Genomic DNA, 14167 nt, shown 5'->3' on the forward strand with positions numbered 1-14167 from the left:
AACATTCAGTCTATAGCACATAGTATTCAAGCTGTACTTCCTTCCTTCTTTCCCTCTAGGAAAGTTGTCTCATTTTCGTTATTCCAACTCCACTGTATAATAAATAGGACATGAACCAATGGAGAGATTCTTCCAATGAGCACATTTCAACATTATTAGGGAAATAAAATGGGAGAGCATACATTAATCAGGAGATATACCCCCTGAGGCCTTCAGTGCCTGAGTCAAGGTCAAAAAATGAGCTGCCAAAAATTCTAAAAAATAATCCAGGTCGCCTGAGTCTTAGCAGAGTTCCTTTCTTCAAAAGCATACTGCTGAGACTCCTGAGTGGTCCAGTGGTTAGGACTCTGTGCTCCCAAGGCAGGGGGCACAGGTTCGATCCATGGTTGGGGAATTAGATCCCACATGCTGCAACTAAGATCCAGCATAGCCAAATAAAAATAAATAAATAAGTAAATAAATAAAGCATACTGCTGACCTGAAAGCTTAAGAGACTCCTAAGACCTCCTTTGATAGGTATTCTCCTATAGGCTAGAAAGGTTACTAAAGTCATTTTTATAAAGGAAAGGGAATTAAAGAATGATAAGACTGCTGCAATTTCCCAAAGATTTATAGTTCAATTATATATGTCACAGTGAATAACTCATAGAACAAGGGACACAGGGGAGAATCCAGTGGGTAGAGTGAGGCCATCCTGAATTCAAATTTTTTGAAGGAAAAAAAGAACTTTAATAATTATGTAAAGGATGTTAGAGGATTGTTGGGGGTACTGTTGTATAGTATCAGTAGATTAAGAAAGCCAAAATAATAGGCATTCTTCAAGACACTGAGAGTTTAATAAGGAGGGAGATCCAAGGTATCAAGTACACATCCAAAAGACCAACAGCTTCATTGTAAAATAATCAACTGCTATTAGTAAACACACTAAATAGATATGCTTAGAATTCTATTGCTTTTACATAAAACCACGAGCCTTCCAGAGAACCTTTCATTCAATTAAACTATTGACTTGGGTTGGGACCCTGCTAGGCTATGCACTTCATATACATTGGCAAAATTCAAGGACTGTTTTTCTTTTATCGACAAACACTAAAGACTAATGAATTAAGGGGAGCACCAGTTCAAACAAACAGGAAGAATGTCAACATCAGAGGTTTAAATATGATCCTAATTGATGAATTTAGTAATTATTTTCCTTGGTTAAAGATATTAAGTCAAACCTGGCATTTATAAAATAATAAGATAGAGGTATACAAAATATAAAACTTATTCTCAACACACACAAGAACATTAGACTTCCAGCAACTTCAACCTGGAACCTAGAAATAGACAAACAAACAAAAAAAATGAAATAAACCTGAAGTAGTTCACATAAATCCCATGAATTAAGTAAAGCCCAAGTATTTTGGCCCATATAATAAGTATTTCACCCTTTGCTCAGATTCATATATGAATACGACCAGATTGATATATAGATATCAATGCATCTTTGTATAAAAAAATAAGCTTATCTCATTCGCCAATCTGTAGAAGATTAGAAGCAGCAAATCAGAAGCTACAAGCAAGCAAAGAAAGTTGTCATTTCAGGCTGACATATCACAATGAAAACTGACATACATTCTTGTAGCAAACAAGAGGATAAAACTTCTAAGACTATACCCAACCAATTTAAAAACCTGAAATGTGGAGCTCTTTGGAGTATGGATGACCTATCTCAATAAATACCAAGGGCATGATGTGCATGTCCTGATATTTAATGGTCATATTGATCTGTTTCTTCAGTCATCAAGCAAATTTTTTACATTATGTTGATTTTATTACCTTGGTTGTGAATTTACATAAAATATATTTCACTCCTTGATGCCTTTCTAAACATTTCAGTTCTTAAAAGACAAATCTAAGGTTTTTTAAAATCAACATTTTTAGAATACCTCTGTTGATGATGGTAGATTAAAAGAAAATTACCATGTGTATCTGTGTATGAGAGGAGAAATATGGATTCTTAGTATGAGGAAAGAAATATTGATATAACTTGGGTGCCTGGATAAACACAATCAGGGCAATTCCTAGGTTGTGAGGTAAGGGAGCCTGGGTAAATATTTTCTGTGAGGGCCCTGATTGCATAAACAACTTAATTTTAAAACATGTTATAAAATCAGTGGGCCCACAGAGGTTTATGATAAAGATTTAGAATATTGGGTAAAAAAAATATTTGAAGTCATGGATAAAGAAGATATACTTTTGTATGTGTTTATTATACAAAACAAAAAAATGCAGATGAGGCATCTTAGTCATGCCCAGGAACTATTTCTCTCTGCTCAGGTCCCAAAACAATCTCTTTGTCTATTTTATTATTAAATGTGCCATTCCTAGATAACTTTATATTTCTCACCACGAAAAAAAAAAAAAAACAACACTGGTATTAGTCACAGTAACATGGCCCTTCACAACCAGTTTATTATAAAATAATACAGACCTCTTGCTTCTGCAGTTTCCTAATGTCATTTATTTAATGCCGGTTATACCATAACCCATGACACTACATCATCCATCCTGCCTCTTCTAAATACTGGTGTAGAGTGACTCTAAATTTGTTACTGTTCTCTGTAGATGATGACCACAAATACAAGTGTTCTCTGGAGTATGCAGAGAAATGTGAGCAAGAATTGCTCTTCTGGTCATAGTAAATTCATCATTTAAAATTTTATAGTATAAATATAGAGATACATCTTTCAATCATGGCTTCTTTTGAACTCTTCAGGCCATAATCACCACCAAATAAAATCCATCAGAAAATCCTTAAAAGTCTCCCTCCAAAATATATCCAAAACGGAACCACTCTTCTCTATCTCAACTTCTACAATCCTAATCCAAGCCACCATCACTTTTCACTTAGGATTCAGGCACTCAGTAACCCATAACAGATTTCCTCAGTTCTTCTTCATATTCTATCTTATACAGCAGTCTGACTTATATTCTTGAAAGAGATCAGGCCACATCCTTGCTTAAAACAATGTAATGGCTTCGCATCATAATCGGAATGAAATTCAAATTCTTAACACTGTACAAAAGAAAGGCATTCATGATCTGCTCTTTCCTATCTCACTAGCTTCATTTCCCACCTACCCCCTGCACACTATGCTCCCTACATATTCATTGTACAGACTACCACAGGGCCCCTGTACTCTCTATGAATCAATCTCTAACATAATCCCTTTTCATTTCTTCATAGCACTCATAATTTACTGAAATTATCTTACTTATTAAGCTGTTTACTGTTTGTTTCCTTTCTTTTCCACTAGATGTAAGGCCCATGAAAGCAAGAATGTTATCTGTCATGCCTACTGTGGTATTCACTGTGAATAGTGGTAAAGTTGAGATTAGATCCAAAGACTGAGGCCAATTATTCCTTCTGAGGCTTAAAATCTACTTAGAGAAAGATGGAATACATTAAGAGTAATGCAGTAGAGTCCTCGTTTAGGAACTGATTATTTGAAATAGAACTGAAAGTGATAAAAGATGTCAGAAAAGACTAAGATTAGTGTAGTCAAGAGTCTTAAAGGTAGATATTACAGAGGAGGTAGATTAAGTGCCTTCATCTCAAAGATGCCAGACAAATATACAAGTTAAAAGTAATATATACATGTGTGGAATCATTACTTTGTATCTGGACAAAATTTACTCTGTATCAATAACTCAAGTAAAAACCTCCCAGATTTTGACTCTTGCCATATAGCATTTCTACTCAGTGCTGATCTGTTTCCTGGGCAGAGGGGGGGATCATAATTCAAGTACTTATATTCTAAACTTTACCAATATGCAAAAAAGACCACTTCAAAAATAGATTTTCATCTTCCCACCGGACTCTCAGAAGTGACTGTGAACTAGGGAGTGACCCTCGGTAACTTTAGTGTCCAATACGCTACAATTAAAATGTGGTCTTAATTATACTCAGATTTGTGATAGAGGGTCATGAAATTTTAGAGAGAAAATGATGCTGTCATTAACATGCAAACCAGTCCTGTAGTTTGTGCCAGTCTGTGCAAAAGACGTGTGCTGCAAATGCATAGAGAATGAGCCATCAGTTGGATTGTGTGGGCTGCTTATAACAGGAGACAGAGTTGTAAAGATCTAAGAGAACTTTTTATAAGTCTGATCAGGCAAGAAAGATCACAGAAGCAATACAATAAATTGATTTGGTGTCCATGCTGCCAGAAACAAAGACCCAAGACAAGGTCAGAAAACATGAGAGAGAGAAAAAAAAAAAAAAAGATTCCTGGGCTCAAATTCAAATTGACAGAAGCAATGACAATGGGAGAAGATGCATACTTGCACTAAGAAAGCTGAGAATTATAAGATTTTTCTTGTGATTTGGCTCAGAACACATCAGTGTTTCTCATGAGGTATTTATGCTGGGTTGTATATTCACATGAATTATGTATGCTGAAAATTTCTAATCTTAGGTGGTAGGAACAATGATTAACTCATGGTCCTGAAACAAGAAAGAGAACCTATTCTTGAAGCCTTCAGGCTGCTTGGGGTGATGACTTCGGGATGAAGTGTGCCATCTCGCCAGACCAAGACTTGTCTGACTTCCCAAACTAGGACAGCACATGTACTGAGGTATTTTTAAACAAATATATTGAAGTGTTTAATATGATTTCAAATATTATAATAAGCATGCATCACTTTTATAAAGAAGAAAATACTAAATGTCATTAATCTCACCACCTGGAGATAAGCACTGACAATTGGTATATTTCCTTTCATTTTCTTTTTGCTCCTGGTTGTTTTTTTTGTACCCTGTATCATCCAATCTGGAACACAAAATAAGGTCATATCTCTTCTGATATTTGAGGTAATGTAAGTCTGAATCTCATCCCACAAATTTCAATCAGTCCTTTTGTTCTCTTAGACAGTTCTTTCCTCAATATTCCTCAGAATTCTTATTCTGAGGGCATAATACTTTCATTGACTACTTGATCTATACTGCATACAATAAAAGGCAGGTAATTTTCCAAATGGAAAACAAATTGCTATTAAAAAAATAGATGAATACTGAGTGGCCCATGGGTGATCAGAACAAATGTGTACTATATTTCCATGGGTTCTCAAGCATTGTATTTTGGGGGTATCACACAGCCTTCATCTGAAGAACTGAAGTGAATAATACAAATAGAACAAATCCTAAGCACATTTTAGCCTCTCCTTTCGCCTTTTTTGGGAATACATCTCTAAGCATATTTTTCTTCCTCCTGGTTTTAATTATTTTCTTAAACTACAATTTAAAAATAAAATAGGGCTTGAGCTAGTCTCCTTTCAGATGCCTTTTTGAATCATTAACCACCTTAGTTTGCATTTGTTTTTGACCATTCATTCATTTCCATGGTGATTTAGAATAGCAGCTGAAAGGAAGAAGAAAACAGATTTAAAAAAAAAAATCTGTCCTCTTATGCAAGAATAGGAGTGAGGACAGAAAACAGGGAAGTAGACTTACATAAGTATCATTCAGGATATGTAATCCATTATGTTGATAATAATCAAGGCACTTTACTGGCTGCTGCTTCTACTTATGCTAATGATGTCACTATTGAATTGGCATGCTCTGAAGGAAGTAAAACGGTGTATGTAGGACAAGTGCCAGATCTTCAATGTGATGGATTGTGGATGCATTATAGACTTCAGGCAGGATTTAGAGCATCTTCACATTTAGAGTATATACCCAGCTGGTGACCATCTCGTGTTAATACTTTGGAGTTTGGGGTATACCAAATCCATCCAGGCTAGAGCAAAATTGTGAAATTGGTAACATATCATTGCAGAGTCCCCTATCTTTGCTTCCATATAGCTACCCTACCTTATGGTATGCCAAAGAACTTAATGATGTGCTCATAATTAGTGGGGCTCCTTAGTACAGTATTGGAACTAAGTATGTCCCACTCTTGAATTTTCATCATTTGTCCCCTTACAAACATTTCTATCCAGATTTAATTCCCTGTGATTCCCGAAGAATCACATCTGAAGGTATTTCCATAAAAACAGAGAAATGCTACATGGCAACATTTTGATAGGGGTGTTTAATATCTAGCCCAATCATCAACTATTTTTTAATCTCAAAATACTCAAAGAACATTTTATAGATTTACTAGTACTATGAATGTGGACTGCCAGGTTTAATTGAAAAATTTGTAATAATTTTTATGAACTTGGAAATTTTTCTGATGAAAACTTAACACATGATCTTTGTAAAAGGAAAAGGGGATGGAATGCATAAAGTATAAGGAAAAAGATTACTCATATCTCATCTCCTGAAAGTAGCCAAAGTTAAAATGTTGGCATATATTCTTCAAAACTACATTGCTTGGATTAAGAAGCATCTGAAACTCACATGAATGCTGTAGAGAGTAAGTAACTGAATAATACAATTAAAGCATCTAGCATGATGCTTGGCACACAGAAGACTATATAAAAACATAACAGTAGTCTTTCAATTTCACATTTTATGTCTCATTTGATTCCCCATGCCACTGCCCTATTGTAAATGATATCCATAGTGTCACAAACAATGTTTGTGTCATCACAAAATTCATATGCTGAAATTCTTATCCCCAATGTGATGGCATTTTAGGAGGTGGAGTCTTTGAGAGGTGACTGGGTCATGAAAGCAGAGCCCTCATGAATGGGATTAGTGCCCTTTTAAGAGAGACCCCACAGAGCTCTGTGGTCCTTTCCTCCATGTGAGGACACAGGGAGAAAACAGCATCTATAAACCACTAAGCAGGCTCTCACCGGACACTGAATCTGTCAGATCTTGGACTTCCCAGCCTACAGAACTGTGAGAAATAAATGTTTTTGGTTCAAACTAGCCAGTCTATGATGGTTTTATTATAGCACTCTGAATGGGCTAAGACAAGCAGTATATTAGCATTATTTTTCTCAAGATAGTTCTTATTAAGAATAGAGATTTCCAGGCCCTGAGTACCTGAAAATTTTCTAGTTAGTAGATCTGAGTAGAAAACTGGCATATTGTATGTGCCAATAGTTCAACATGTTAATCGGATTCACGGATTTGAGAAACTACACTTTATGGATATCACTCAATGAGCGTACAAAGGGCATGCCCCAAAACTTCTCCTGAGAATACTGATAAAAATTCAAAACATCTCACTGCAAGATAGGTGTTGGTGGTGATTCCGAGCCATCTTGATGCACAGCCCTGAGAATCTTTGTCCTCCACCACCATGATGTCTTTCTGTTGTGAGCTTATGCCCTAGTATGTGCTGTATTATCTTCCATCCACGAGTTTCAGTTCATGCTTTTTACTAGCAGCCCCAGGAGAGCATATTTACATTCTTGATATCTTTGTGTCACCTCACATTACTTAGCATAATGTGTTGCACCCAGCCACAGATCAATCAATATTATTGACTCACCAAATGATGAATTTGAAGCAACCAGTCAATACTACATTAGTCCTAAGGGAAAAGAATATGGAATGCACTTGTTTTGAACAACCTCCATTTGCCCATTGTTGCTGGAACAACCATTTCCCTCTGGGCAGAGTGAGGAACAGCTCCCTCTATCTTCTATCCAATTCATCCTTCTCCAGCCCCTCCTGACTATAGTCCATAAGTCTCTGGCGGACATTTTTTAAAAATGAACACAACATGAGTTATTGCCAAAATTCACACAAATGTGCCTAAAACCTAATCTGGTCTGTTCTTGGTGGCTCTGGTTAATTCACCACAATTCTTTTACTACTCTCTTCTAGAAGCTTGGAAATGATGAAATATCAGAACTTCCTTAAGCTGCCAATTCTTTCACTATAGTTATTATCAGCGTGACGGTGAGAACCAAACTGCCTAGAGTGAAATGTTTGCTCTTGTCATTGTTGAACTTGGGGCAAGGTTCTTACCTTCTCTATGGATTGGTTTTCTCATCTATTAAAAGAAATGTGGGAGCATACTATCAGTATCCATCCCACAGTGTTTTGTAAGAATTATATTTTATAATGCTCATAAAGAACTCAGCACCGTGACTGACACATAATAATCACTCTGCAAATGTTAAGAGAGGACAAGGTTATTAATGACAGTGGCAGAACTCTGAGAAGAAATAGGCCAGTGTCAGGACCGTGGGAACCAAGAACTCATGCACAGCTGTTCTGACAACAGAGGTCAGGGAGGGGAGCAGGTACTAAATCTGAGGCACTAGTAATCCCAGCACTGAAAGGGGAACCTGATAAAGAGGTGAGGGCCTGGCTTTGCCATGAGTTTCTTACATATTTTCAGCATGAACCCACTGGTGCAAGCTGTAAATGATTACTCCAGCAATGTGGAAGTGTTTCCTTCCCAGGATGTTTTGTAGAAATTCTGGATTGCTGGTGTTCAACTGATTAAAAAAAAACACTTACTGACCTGATTTGATTTTTTTACTCTCAAAGTAGCAAACTGTACATTAAGTGGCTAATTAGCTTTCCCTATGTGGATGTCAAAGGAGAGAAGGCAGCTACAATAAAACAATAGTTGCAGAACCGTAGCAATTGAATCTTCTCCACCACTGGGGTCAATGCCACTTTGTAGCATCTCTGTTGACAATGGTTCTGTTATACAGTCTGAAATGAGTAATGTCAACCATGGATCCTCCAGGTTGTATCCCTATACTCTTGAGAGCACTTAGATCCCCACTTCCATCTTTGAAAGCATCGTGAAAAAGGATGTGTTAAGTGATCTTATTGTGGTCATGATTTCACAAAATACACATGTATCAAATCATCACATTGTACACCTTAAATTTACACAATGTTATATGTCAATTATACCTCAATAAATTTGGAAGTAAAGAGCTGTATAGTAGGTAGTCCATGGGCCTCTCAGCCCCAAGGACCACTTTTCCCCTCAGGCTGGAACAGAACCTACTTTTCAGTGGGAATCTGAGAACTTACATTTTCTCCCTTTTTTTACTCAGGAAGCAAAAATATTGAACACTGTAAATGTTGGAGACAACAGCATTGAAATGTGAATCTCTTGCCCTGTACAGCAGACTTCTGTGACCCTGACCAGCCACTGTTGTCCATGCTACAGTTCCAGAATCACAGCCCAGGAAGTGTTCTGGACAACTGTATCATCTTTCCACTAGGCAGAACGTTTTATCTTTGACTGTCTTGCTGCCCCAGTAATGTGGACTAGACTAGACTCTCTTCACCTCTCTGCAGGAAAAGGTACTGGGAACCTTGCAGATCCATTAATAATTCATCCTCATCCTATTTCTCTCCCACTCCTTTCCTCACTGCTGCCAACATACACTAAAAATTTTCTCCATGATGTTACTTATGCTATTTCCTCCCCCAGAGATGCACTCCCTCCTCCTCACTGCCTCTTCAAATTCTACTCATCTTTCAACACCCAGCTCAACTTCTGCCTCACTAATTAAGCCTCTTCTGCCAGTGCTAGCACACATTCGCACATTGCTCTTAATTTCTTCTGAGTTGACATGATAGTGTAAGTCAGTCATTAAGTCAATTGTTCATTTTTTAAGAAAATGCCTATATGTTACTAGTGGTAACATTTTATGTACAAACACAATTCTGGAGTTTGGAGCATGAGCTAAAATATATGGAAGGAAAATTTATATTCGATACTTCTTTTATATTTCCTACAGCACTTTTCACAGATTCTCTAAACATATAAAGACTTTCACCTCTCTGAACATGAAAGTATGCTGAAAGTGAAAGTTGCTCAGTCATGTCTGACTCTTTGTGATCCCATGGACTATACAGTCCTTGGAATTCTCCAGGCCAGACTACTGGAGTGGGTAGCCGTTCCCTTCTGCAGGGGATCGTCACCCAGGTCTCCTGCATTGTGGGCAGATTCTTTACCAACTGAGCCATGAGGGAAGCCCAAGAATACTGGACTGGGTAGCCTATCCCTTCACCAGTGGATCTTCCTGACCCCGGAATCGAACCTGGGTCTCCTGCATTGCAGGTGGATTCTTTACCAGCTGAGCTACTAATAGTCAGATTATCTTTGTCCAGTACCTATTAATCTTTGTCTCCTATAAGATTTCTTCTCCTAATAAATATCCAAAATTCATTTTATTTCTAATTTTTAAAAAGAGGAAAAGCACAAGAGAAGAGGTAGTATCACATTTAAGATGAAAGAAAAAATACAAAAGAAAATCAAGTTGCAAACATTCTCTTACTGTGGATGGTGACTGCAGCCATGAAATTAAAAGATGCTTGCTCCTTGGAAGAAAAGCTATGATAAACCTAGACAGCATATTAAAAAGCAGAGACATCACTTTGCAGACAAAGGTCCATATAGGCAAAGGTATGGTTTTTCCAGTAGTCATGTATGGATGTGAGAGGTGGACTATAAAGAAAACTGAGCACAGAAAAATTGATGCTTTTGAACTGTGGTGTTGGAGAAGACTCTTGAGAGTCACTTGAACTACAAGGAGATCAAACCAGTCAATCCTAAAGAAAATCAGTCCTGAATATTCATTGGAAGGACTGATGCTGAAGCTGAAGCTCCAATACTTTGGCTACCTGATGCAAAGAGGCAACTCATTGGAAAAGACCCTGATGCTGGAAAGATTGAGGGCAAGAGAAGAAGAGGATGGCACAGGATGAGATGGATGGATTGCAATACAGACTCAATGGACATGAGTTTGAGCAAACTCCAGGAGATAGTGAAGGACAGGGAAGCCTGGCACGCTGCAGTCCATGGGGTCGCAGAGTCAGATATGGCTTAGCGACTGAACAACAGCAAACTCATTTTCTTTCCAATTTTTAAAAAGAGGAAAAGTTTAAGAGAAGAAAAGATGTAATATTATATTTAAGACAAAATAATAAAAAAATAAAAGAAAAACAAGTTTTAAACATTCCTTATTACTTCTTTGCCAGCAAAACTGATTTTTAGACCAGACTTACTGGTCTTGCTATTGAACCCTAACCAGAGCAGAATCTGCTCTTCTGATTATGTTTGGCTCAGCAAATGAGATAAAAAGTCATGAATTAGCATCTATTGGGAACTTTCCAGACTCTAAATATTCTATGTGTATTTATTTCTTCAAGGAACAATCCAATGAAGAGAATTTTATTCCCATTTTACAGACAAGGAAAGAGAGACCCAGGTGTAACTTGCTCTTATTTGTAGTAAGTAGTTTGCAGAGCCAGAATTCAAAACCTGCTCTGGTTTTATTACAGTCTCCATATTCAAAATTATGCTGTGTGGTCTCGCTTTCTCTGGATTGGCTGAGGGCTTGACTAGATGGATTTACTTCCTATATCTAATCAGGGTTAGGGAAGGCAAGATCTTAACACAGTTATGTGATGCCAATGTATTTATTAATACCACTACTTTAATACAGCAGAAAAAGCTACTGCTCATGAGGTATCACATATGGCATAAAAATTATGCACTTAGAAGTCAGACAAGCTGGTTCACTAACTCTGCCACTAATTAACTGTGTGATAGTAGGCAAGTCATTTAACCTCCTTTAGCCTCAGTATATTTTTTCCCATCTGAAAAATGAGGAAAATAAACTCGGTTATCTGCATTCTAATATTCTATGATTTAAATATAAAAATTATTACTCTAAAATAAAAGAGACAGTTGTGTAAGGATCTGCAATTAAACCAAAGAAAAAATCTGGCTCAATAGATTTAAATATATGTGTTAAGCTAAATTTAGTGTTCCAGCACTCACAGAAAAAATTGTCTTGCAAGTTAATACAGCAATCGGTGTGAATGGTAAAGTTTTCCTATCTTAAAGAGGAAAATATCTCATTATCCTATCACTAAAACAAAGCCCAGAGTGAAAAAGGCCAGAAATATTATAGGAATCCATATTCACAACTTGAGTAAATGAGGCTATGGTATAGAAACTAGAGTAACTCCACCTGTCTCAGAAATTTGAGCTGAGACGGCATCATGAATAAAATATGAGGTCATAATATGCACTCTAGTGTTTCAGCCTTCCTCAGCCTTCCAATACAAGAAAAGCATTTGTCTAAACCTCTCTGTGTTGATTCTGGCTGTTTATTTACATGTATTGTGTCTGAGCATTTAGACTCTTTGGGAACAAGCTCTTTAGGAAGAAAAAAGTAATTTATAGCCAGATTTATAGTCAGATGTCTTAAAATATGATTCAATGTGACTTCTTTTGTAGTTTGATACCACAGTAAACCTAAATCACACTGATTTCTCAGTGGTAAAAATATTAAGTCGCAATGTTTTGTTAACTGCTGACCTAATATTTGATGGGGATGAAATGAAGATTGGAGTTTCATTGACAATACAAAAGCATATGGGAAGGGAGCCCAGTAAGTAAGTAAGTAAGGTCACTCAGCCGTGTCTGACTCTTTGTGACCCCATGGATTGTAGCCTACCAGGCTTCTTCCATGGGATTTTCCAGGCAAGAGTACTGGAGTGGCTTGCCATTTCCTTCTCCAGAGGATCTTCCCCACCCAGGGATCGAACCTGGGTCTCTTGCATTGTAGGCAGACGCTTTACCATCTGAGCTACCAGGGAAGTCAGACTTATTTAAATAAAAGTTTTGGATGTGTTTAAGGGTGACATGTTTATCATTGTGTGTGTGTGCATGGATATAAAAGTAAAAGAGAAAAGGAAGAAGGAGGAGAGGGAACCACAAAAATACCATCTACCAGATTCTGTTGCAAAGCATGTTCAATATCAGATTCAGCTTTGGGGCTATGGCAGATAATGTTGTTCATTTTTTTTTTTTATCCCATAGTCATTTACTCAACTTCTTTCCAAAATATTTTGTTTACTAAAATTTTCCTAGGCCCAGGAAATAAATTACAATAGGTCTAAGTCAGTTACAGCAATCCAGTTCCCCTTTCCCAGTGAATGGACTAGTTGAGGACATATGATGCAATTCTGGCTAATAGAATACACAAGAGAGTCTGCTGGGAGATTCAGGAAAAGATTTTCCTCCTCTAGAATCTCTCAGCAAGCTTAGATCTATCATGATTCATCTCCTGGTACTGGGCATATTTTAGCTTTAGCAACATCCAGCCTTTTGTTTCCATGTGTTCCTTTCTGCTTTGAACATTCTCATATAAGGACATGCTGCTTAGAGCTATTTCAGTCACCTAGTGACCACAAGGGAAGGACAAAAAAGAATTACAGAGATGCCTACCCAGTGCCCTGACATCATTTGTTCTGTTGAATTAATCCTATCATCAACTTCCTCAGGATTTCCCCTTTAGAGAACACTAAATGTTCTTATGGTCGAAACCACTGTTAATCTGTTTTTCCGTTACTTGTGCCATGCATGCATGCTAAGTCATTCCAGTTGTGTGTGGGTTTCTGTAACCCCATGGACTGTAGCCCGCCAGACTCCTCTGTCCATGGGGATTCTCCAGGTAAGAATACTGGAGTGGGTTGCCATGCTCTTCTCCAGGGGATCTTCTTGACCCAGAGATTGAACCCACATCTCTTATGTCCCCTGCCCTGGCTGGCAGGTTCTTTACCACTAGTGCAACCTGGGAAGCCCACTTGTGCCATAAACATCCTCAATCATACAGAAACCTATCCAGACACTGGAACCAATTCTAAACAGTGGAAATAAAATCAAACAGCCAGAGTCTCTAATACTGGAGAAAACATAAACTTCCAAATCTGGCTCTGTTTCCTAACTTATCTCAAACTTCAGTTCAGGTCAGTCATTCAGTCATGTCCGACTCTTTATGAAACCATGGACTGCAGCGTGCCAGGCCTCCCTGTCCATCACCAACTCCTGCAGTTTACTCAAACTCATGTCCACTAAGTCGGTGATGCCATCCAACCATCTCATCTTCTGTCATCCCCTTCTCCTCCTGCCTTCAATCTTTCCCAGCATCAGGATCTTTTCTAATGAGTCAGTTATTTGCATCAGGTGGCTGAAGTACTGGAGTTTCAGCTTCAGCATCAGTCCTTCCAATGAATATTCAGGACTGGTTTCCTTTAGGATGGACTGGTTGGATCTCCTTGATCCAACTCTCAAGAGTCTTCTCCAACACCACAGTTCAAAAGCATCAGTTCTTCGTGCTCAGCATTCTTTATAGTCCAACTCTCACATCCATACATGACTACTGGAAAAACCATAGCTTTGACTAGATGGACCTTTGTTGGCAAAGTAATGTCTCTGCTTTTTAATATGCT

At 37.7% G+C, this 14167-nt stretch overlaps 1 non-coding gene across 1 annotated transcript; it reads right to left on the reverse strand.

Moving 5' to 3' along the window:
• Positions 1-12460: 12460 nt before the first annotated feature.
• On the reverse strand, positions 12461-12532 carry TRNAC-ACA. Its single transcript has one exon. It is a non-coding gene; the product is annotated as a tRNA-Cys (tRNA).
• Between the last annotated feature and the right edge of the window lie 1635 nt (positions 12533-14167).

Source organism: Cervus canadensis, chromosome X, assembly GCF_019320065.1.
Source record: "Cervus canadensis isolate Bull #8, Minnesota chromosome X, ASM1932006v1, whole genome shotgun sequence".
NCBI lineage: Eukaryota > Metazoa > Chordata > Mammalia > Artiodactyla > Cervidae > Cervus > Cervus canadensis.